Genomic DNA, 9,666 nt, shown 5'->3' on the forward strand with positions numbered 1-9,666 from the left:
TAACAACTTTTACCCCTACAGTGTGCCAATCACTCATAATTCCTAGACATGTCAATCAGGTAGGAATGAAGTAAGACATTAATAGAAATAGAGTTGTATGTTGACATGTAGCCCTTTCCTTGCTTAAATCATTGTTAATATTTTTGAAAAATTAACCTGTGATAAGACATAGCTTATCAAGATAGAATATGCTAGATAGAACCATATAACTAAAGATGAACCAAACTGTTCACAATTTTATCTAGCTCTCAGTTTTAAGAAAGGCTGGTGACCCCTGTTATAGAGTCTGACAGCTGCAAGGATTATATACAAATATTCAACTATACCAGAATTAAACCAGGTCTAAATAAAAAAAAAAAAGGAGTGAGTATCACTACAAAGATTACCAACAGTGGTCCTCATACCACAGTTTGATATCAGCAAACACTGAGAGCATACATTGATATGACACCACAGCCATGCTATCATTGCTAACACTGATAACAGCATAAATTGAATTAAATCGGGACTTGATGAGAACTGTCGAGTATCACTAGAAATATTATAAACAGTCGTCTCCGTACCACAGTTTGCTATCAGTAAACACCGACGGCATTCACTGTTAGCATACCACAGCCATGTTAGCAGTGTATAAACGATAGTTTAGCATATATTAGCACAGGTATCAATAAAGGACTACCGTATTAAACACTTTTACTAACCTCAGGCAGATGGACAGGCGCTCTGCAGGTGGGATTGAGCGCCTGTAGTTGGTGTCTAGGCGGGCGATTCTGGGACCGACGCGGGACAGCAGGTCCTCAAACTGGGCGAGTGAAAGACGGTAATATCACTGAAATCGGCCGTCATCCAGGTGCAGCTCCTCGAGCAAGTGGTGAAACTCACCAAACTGCTCACGCCTCTGGAGGACCTGATGGACCCAGGTACGGCGAGGACGTCCTTAACGCCGCTGCTCTGCTCTCCACAGTAAATAGAGGAGGGAGACTCTCTCTTCAAACGCTAGCTCGACAGCTGCCATCTAGCAAAGATACTGTCTGGCACAACTTCCTCCCACATCCCTCCCACATTTCCGGTTCACGCGCGTCAAAATATGCAATTTTGACGCGCGATGGATTTTTCTTGGACACGCGTTGAGGTGCGAATGTGCACGCGTCAAATTAGGGGCGTTTGGGGCGTTTTCGCTCGCGCCTATCGCGTTCGGTGTGAACACACCGTAAGAATGACCACTCTAGCCCCTACGGTTAGGAAATTATGGCCATTTGTTTGAGGGGAATCCTCAATATGAGAAATAGACAGCAAAAACCGGCCTCTCTCTCTGTTCCTGTGTGTGTGTAAGGGTGCACCTGTTTTGGTGGGAAAAAGTACACAGCCTCTCTGATTGGTGGATTCAAATTGAGCAGCTCCAGGCTTTTTGACCGACCTAGAAACATAAAGGAAACACTGTATGTACAGCCCCTGTTTGTTCACTTGCTGCTGCTGCTGCTGGTGTGTGTGTGTGTGTGTGTGTGTTTAGTGAGAGAGAGAGAACCCTACCCTTTTTTGGCAGCATCTCATTGTAGGATTTAAATTGAATATAGTTAGATTGGTTGACTGGATTAGATCTTGTGTGTGTGTGTGTCCCTCTGTGCATTTGTGTTTCAATATGTGTCCATATTTGTAATTGTGTAAGTTATTACTATTCTGCTAAATTATAGTATTTCTGCTACTTTTCGGTATTTGTGCTAAATACAGTATTTCTGCTAAATCATACTATTTCTACTATTTTATAGGATTTGTGGTAAATATTGTATTTCTGCGTAATAATAGTATTTTCTGCCAAATCTTGATAGTTCTGCTATGTTATTGTACTTGTAATTAATTATAGTATTTGTGCCAAACCATAGTATTTCTGCCAAATCTTAGTATTATTGCTAAATCATAGTATTTGAGCATATTCATTCTATTTGTGCCATAGCATAGAATATTTGCTGAATCACAGCATTTCTGCTAATGTTGTTGTATTTGTCCTAAATCACAGTATTTCTGCAATATTTACCATGTTTGCTAAATTCCTGTATTTCTGAGAAGTTATCATGTTTCTGCAAAGTTACAATATTTCTGCTAAGTTCTGCTATGTTATTGTATTTCTGCCAAGTATTATGTTTTCTTTACGTTATTGCAGTTCTGCTAAGTAATTACATTTTTGCTAAGTTCTTGTGCTTCTGCAAAGTTATTACAATTTTTTGCTACTTTTCAGCTTTTTCAGCTATTTTTAGCAGACAGCTTCAGCTTTACAGCATCCACACTGCATTTTTGCAGGAAGTGCAAATTTTTCTAGTTTTATTAGTATTTTATTGGTTACGTTTGTTTTTGCTTTTGTTACAGTGCACTGAGATAAGAAAATCTGAGAGGTGTGATCCACCGGTAGTAATATTTTGTGAGTTCATGATTTAACAATCAGCTCTTTAAACCAGGCCTGAAAGATTGAAATTTAGAGTGCTATGAAATATTCTTACTGAAAACAGTCGCAAAGTGTGCTTCTCCATGATTATAATGGGCTTTGGAGAAATTCAGTTATATGGGACACTGATCACATGAGATGGTAAGTCCTGAGTCTAAAAGGATTGCAGCGAGTCAATCCAGTCCAAAATAACAAGGAATTGTTTTCCTTTTAAAATGATGACGTCATCTTGCTGGTGATGGATGCTCGAATAGGTTGCGCGTGACACTCTGGTATGCAATATCTGGTATGGATGTGTGTGAATGAATGCATGTGACTGGACTGTGATGGACGGACGATGTAGACTAAAAGTTTTGACTGACTTGATACTGAGACAAAAACTGCACCGAGTGTGTAAGTGTCGACACACAATTCACTCAGCTGGTAAGAAAAGGGTGAATGTTTTGTCTTGTTTTGTTTTTTGCAGGAGGATAAGAGAGGCCAGAGGGGGAGACTGTAGCTTCACATGAGAGTCTGAAACTGCAGACTTAACCCTTTGGCTGCTAATTTTGAGTTACTGATGTTTGCATTAACAAAGTTGTGTTTTATTGGCTGTGCTTTGATTAAGGTATCACACTATATTGTTGGGAATGTCAAATGCTACAGTGGAGAAAAATATGTTACTATTAACTATAGCAGGCCACTGTAAAAATTGATTAAATTTTATAGAGGAAACTAGCCAAAACTTTAACAATATCTATGAATAATAGGGGAATGGCAGAATTGTCACGTTCAAAATAGAGTTATGTAATAGAATAGAATAGAATTCAACTTTATTGTCATTGCACATGTCACAGATACAGGGCAACGAAATGCAGTTTGCATCCATCCAGAAGTGCTTTAGCCATGATATAAATATATTACAATATATATTAGCAATAATATAGATGTGTAAGTATATTACAGAAATGGGTCTATTATGGTATGTTATAATGTACACGGTATGAAGTATGTTATGAATATTCTATAACTATAAGTATGTACAGGCTGTAGTGAGTACAAGCTATGTACAGGCTATGAACAGGATATAAATATGAAAAACTATACAGAAATATGAGATATACAGTTATACAGAAATGTGAACTATGTAAGTTATGAACAGTTGTAGGATTAAAAATTATCGTATGTACAGAATGATTATTTACACATAACTATACAGTAGTGCAGTTAAGATAAGTGAGATATGTGGATAATTTCTACAGAGGCTGTATAAAGTGCTAGTGGTTGTGAGTGGTGGTTCAATCCATGTTATTATTGTGTGTTTGAGGGTACGGTTGTCCATTGTGTATGTGTGTAGGTGGTTGTGGGTGTGTGTATGTTCAGTCCATGAGTTTAATGTGGGTCAGATGTCAGGAGGCAGAGTTCAGGAGTCTGACAGCTGTGGGGAAGAAGCTGTTCCGGTACCTGGTGGTCTTAGTCCGGAGGCTCCTGTAGCGCCTCCCAGAGGGCAGGAGGGTGAAGAGTCCATGTGATGGGTGACTGGGGTCTTTGATGATTTTCCCAGCCCTTTTCAGACACCGCTTCCTGTAGATGTCCTTTATGGCAGGAAGTGGTGCTCCGGCGATGCGCTGGGCACACACTGGTCCGCGTGACTTAGGTTCCCTCTTAAAATACTCAATAATTTTAAAAGCAGAATAAAACCGACAGGGATGTGTGATAGGATGTGGTACTGCAAAGAACAAGAGCAAAGTAAAGAAAGAAAAATCCATTGTGTTTAGTTTTGATAAATTCAAATTAAAATGTACCATTACACTCAGAGGATCAATATGAAATCAAAATATATGCAAATTCTGTATGAAGCACATGACTGATAATTGTTCTGTCCTGAGTTTTTGTTTCCTATAGCACCCACTTGACCACACCAACAGTTTTTCGCCACCAAAGGAGGGAAATTGCAAATGTTCGAGGGAGGAGTATCACCAAAAGTGGGAAAGGTAAGCCCCGATGGGGGTGATCACACCATAAATTTCACTTATGGTCAAATTCTTGATTTGACACCAAGCAAACACTGTCAAATTTAGAGACAGAGTGGAGTTCTAGAGAAACATAATGTAGCAAACCACATAAGGATGGAGCGTTGGAATCTATAATATTGTGAAATAACACGCAATACAATGTTGACCATGTTGATTATGTTTATACTAGTTTGCAGAGATTGACTAATCTGACCAGGGAATTCAATAAACAGGACTGTCAGAACAGTAGGCGTTAAAGTCACCTTTGACAGTCCAGACTAGGATGGCGTTGGACATCCACAGAGTGGAAAAGGGTTGGTGTGACCAAGGTGTGGTTTGGCTTGTTGTATGTATATTTCAAAATGATACAGCTTTGGATGGGCCAGTTACCAGGGCATGCAAGGATGACAGACTTTATTAAATGAGGAGAAGGAATTTTCTGGGATTGAAGATCCTCTGGATGAGTGGTTGACTAAAGCATGCATAAAATAAAAGCTATTATTTTATCATTGATTGGTAATTGATTGATAATTGGCCACATTCACAGCTGTATTGACTTATTGTGGACGCGGTCTATCTCATGTTTAAGGACTCTAATTAACAGATTGAAAAACAGTGACATTAAGGGAAGAATATGCAGTGCCACACTATCAGATACCAGAGACGGTTGGGCTCAGTGATGAATCAGGTGAGCTGGATTCATGGCTGAATCAAGACATAAATTCCCCTGCTGTGGTCAGTGAGGGAAAGACAGTGGGGAAAAATGAAGTTATAAATGTGAAGTTCATATTAACACACAAGTTTTGTTTCTAGGCAGTTCTGCGGATGCAGGCTCTGGGCCAAGCCAGGAGTTCAACAGATTTAACATAATTAAACTGATTTCATTCCCCAACACAAGATGGCAAGGCTGGAGCAACGATACTCGAGAGGAGAATTTCTGATGTTTTCTGAGAGATGATGTTACTAATGGTTTCTTTTCATTTCTAGCTTCAGTGAACTGACACATGGGAGTGTCAAAAAGGGGGGAAGTCGAGTTTCAACATGAAACAATGGTTTTATGATCATTTTTATGACTTTATTTGTGTCTTTAATAATTTAGGTATGGTAAAGCTTAGAATGACCCAAAAGTTCCCAGACTTTTTCAAGATAACCAGTGAGAAGCATATATCATTATTTTCATGTTTAAGCTTTAAGGATTAAAATAAACTGAATAGCGTTTAGAAGATAAAATGCCTGTGTTCACGAGAAGCTGAGTATCACACTGGAGGGGAAACCATGGGATGGCAGGTTGAATGAAACATGCTTTTGGTGAAAGGAGGGAAAATGTTAAGATTGAGAATGTTTTATAATTAATTTCATACACACATTGCAAATGTGCTCATAATAAGTTGGCACTCAGTCTTTAGAAGGTCATAAGCTTCGTTCGGCGTGACTGTCCGGACTGATAAACTGTAGGAAATGACTTTGAGTGCAGAGGGGTAAATGCACATAGATTATGATTAGAATGAGTCCCTGGGTCAGAGAGTCCTGAACATGATATGCTAAACCACCTTTGAATCACTAGAAGAACAATGGATAACAACATTAGATTATCAAGGCTAGGCAGAGAGGTGTTTTGGTTTCTGCCTTACAGAGAAGGGAACAGACACCAGACGAGGTCACGGAGATATGAGGATCCTTCGCAGCAGAGACAGACACAGAGACTGCCAAGACAACAACTGGGGTCAGGGGTCATGCAATTTGGGCTCCTGCTAGTCACCTCAAGAGGATGGATTCCAGAAGCACAGCAATAACCATGAAGGGGTTGGCAGAAATCCAGGAACACCAGAACAAGGAGGTTCGAGAGGCTCTTGGTAAAAAGGGGGACACAGCTGTGACCCCAGAACACACAGATCTTTGTTTGAAATAGGGGCAGAATAATCCCCTGATCTGTGCAACGACTGAAGGGTGGTCTAACCCCTGAGGTCGAAGAAAGAAGAGGAGCAGAGAATCACCCGACTGGAAGACACTGGTAGCTGCAGAAATAAAATAAAGACAGAGCTCCTTAGACAGAGGTTCTAGTCTGAGTACGTGGAAAGGTACAAGGTAGCACCAAGATGAGGTTGGGGAAAACTGGAGCACCAAAATAAAGTTGTGGGAGAACTGGAGAGTGATGGGAGTGTCATCTGTAACTACTGTTGTTGTAACCATTGTTTCTCTTGCATCTGAATTGCCTAAACACAGAGGTCATCCCACATATGGTCATCCTGTTAAAGGGGGACAGAGGGCCATAGGGGCAAGAAGAAATAGTTCTCGCAAAACTGGATTGCAAGATGTAAGTGATCTCTTTAAAAAGAGATCAAAGGGGGAATTGTGAGATTATTATATTATCTTATGCCACGTTATACCCCTAATTAAAGATTGTGAAATTATTATGTAGTTTTAGTTCGCATTATTCTCCTGAAGAGGTGGTAACTATTAGAGAACTATTAGATTTAAACTGATTTGTATTACATTATTACATGCTGATTTATTGTGAATGAATGATATTGTTTCATGATGCATAATACTGCTGAGTTATAAGAAATACTGATTAGAAGAGAACAGAACATACTGTAGAGGTTTTCTGCCCCATCTCATCAGGAGGAGATAAAACAGTAAGCCAAGGCCGTCACTTAGGCGCCGTAAGAGAGAAAGAATGTGAATGCTTAGTTTGGAGGGGGGCTGAAGCTGTAAGAATGTGAGAAACGCTCAGACACTTCGAGATCAGGCGGACACCCTCCCGCGCTCATCTCCCCTCCGGATGGTTAATGCGCAAAAGTGTTTGTATGGAATAATGAGAATTGTTTGGAATAAAGAGATTGTTGATTGAGCATTTACACACCTAGTGTTGTCCTTCCTTCAGCCCAAGGTTGAAAGAATTGGGAGGATTTAACAACACTCTGATACTAGTCAGGTTAGCAGTAGGGGAAAATGTTTCTTCATAATCCACACCCATCTTCTGACTGTATCCTTTAGCAACATAACGTGCCTTGTACTTCTCAGATCCATCAACATTGTTTTTGACTGCGTACACTAGGGATGGGTATCGTTTAGGTTTTATCCGATACCGGTGCCAAACCGGTACTTTTGAAACGGTGCCGGTGCTTAAACGGTGCTCAAACCGGTGCTTAAAGAATGGAGAACACAAAATTGGTCCAAAAACCTCTCATGTTCAGCTGTTTTTTTGTAAAAAGATAACAATGTTAGCCTTTTCTGCAGCTATGGGGCATATATGGTATCACTCTTGGCTGGAAGCAGTGCTTAAACAATGGAAAAAACACAAACTGTCCAAAAACCTCTCATGTTTAACTGTTTTCCACTTTTTCTTTGGTCATTTTAGCCTTTTTGGCCAGGGTGAAGGGAGTATCTGCCATCAAACAAGAAGACAGCCGCATGTAGCTATGATGATGTTTGCTAGTTCACCTTACATGCATTAATGTAATAACGTGGTTAGCGTACTCAACGTTAATTACACACGAACAACATTAAGCTACTCACGCAGAGAAGAACGGCTGCTGCTGCCATCATCATCCTCATCATTTCTGCTACACTGGCAGGGCTAGGGGCCAGGACTCTACTCTTCGGGTTTTTGGGGGATGTTGCTAACTCCGGGTCTGATAACAGGCAGCCACACACGGTGTGAGGTCTCGCAGCAAGCTATGAAATATGGCACATTTCTCGGCTTTTAAAAAAAACGCTATGCGTCGCCAGGTGTTTCATCAGATTCGAGGTGTTACCTCCTTTGACAGTATCACAGTATCACCTTAAAGCACTTGTTGCAGGCTGCTGAGTTTGCATCTTTTCCTGTGAAGTACAGCCAGACTTTTGACCGCTTCGCCTTGGGCATTTTTAATCTGTAGCTCTGCTCTAAAAGAACGTACGTACCTGGGCCCGCCTACTATCCTCGGAAACGTAAAATGATTGGCTAGAATCTAAAGTCATCACAGCTCAGGAAAAAAAAGCACCGAAATGTGCGCTGCTTTTCGGTCTGGTTACTACCGTTTATGTCAGAACCGGTGCCATCATGGCACCGGATACCGGTACCCATCCCTAGTGTTGGGTAGATAACCCGGAATGGGAGGACTGTAAGGTGTTGATTCGGGTTTGCAGCCACCACTCCCCGGAGTGTCGGCCAGAACACTACTCTAGGCCCGGATGGATATTCAGGAAGGAGACAATGAGGACACTGAGGATGGTTTAGACGCTTGTATTGCCTTCACCCGGTCAGAGGTAACAGGCTTGTCAGAGGAGCAGGTGTTACATACAAGTTTAGGTGCATTGGTGTGGATATGAGCGGGGTGTGTGTGTGTGTGTGGTCTCTGAAATGAACAGAAAGAAAACAGTACATCACTGAAATGTTCACAATGGTAACTAAGAGTACATCAACAGAAACACAGGTGGGAAATAAACTAACATCCCCTTTGCTACCATAAGCCATATATTACCCACGTCTCACATATAAACCCACTGAGCTAACCCAGTACACAGTTATCCCCAATCACACGGCAGGAGAGCTAGCCTAGCTTAGCTTAGCTCCGCTTAGCACTCGCTAGCGACACAGACAGAAACATAGTCATTTCCCCTCTAACTTAGATTACAGTCACAAACGCATCTTATCCCCACACCCTCACACATCACAGACTTACGTTGCTCAGTAACGCACACTTCTCACGAAATGACCACTTCTCCGCCGGTAATCGGGAGCGGAAACGCTCATATATCTCACCCACGTATCTCCCTGCCCGAATCCTCTCTCATACAAAGCGGTGGGGTGACCTCTACTGGCCACTCTAAGAAACTACAGGCGAACAACTGAACAGAATAAAACTCACAACTACGGGGCCTTTTGTACACCTAGCGTACACCCATCTACCCCCCACTGTCTTCTTACCCTCAGGAAAAGTGGTTAAGGTAAATGTGTCATTTTCTTTTAGTGACTGCATCTCCTCATCCATTGCACTGACAGATTTCTCTGAGTTAGATGAATTGATGGCTTCCTTGGGGTATGTTACACATTGCTCTGTAACAGGGCTCTAGAGTGCGACCAAATTTTTCAGTGGTGCGACTAAAAAAAAATATTTGGTCGCACCGGTGCGACCAAATATTTTCGGGTAACAAAAAAAAAAAAAATCTCTACAACTCTCCGTGTGGTCAACAACAGACACACATTATGCCCCTATCATGGACTAAACCAATCAGAGATAGTCAGGGGCG

General features: G+C 41.2%; 1 long non-coding RNA gene across 1 annotated transcript; it reads right to left on the reverse strand.

Annotated features, from left to right (window-relative positions):
- Positions 1–8,645: 8,645 nt before the first annotated feature.
- Positions 8,646–9,280, reverse strand: LOC112846440 (uncharacterized). The gene is made up of 2 exons (XR_003219397.1): positions 9,099–9,280; positions 8,646–8,771 (listed from the first exon to the last, which is right to left on the reverse strand). It is a non-coding gene; the product is annotated as an uncharacterized LOC112846440 (long non-coding RNA).
- Between the last annotated feature and the right edge of the window lie 386 nt (positions 9,281–9,666).

The sequence above is a fragment of the Oreochromis niloticus genome, linkage group LG3, assembly GCF_001858045.2.
Source record: "Oreochromis niloticus isolate F11D_XX linkage group LG3, O_niloticus_UMD_NMBU, whole genome shotgun sequence".
Classification (NCBI taxonomy): Eukaryota; Metazoa; Chordata; class Actinopteri; order Cichliformes; family Cichlidae; genus Oreochromis; species Oreochromis niloticus.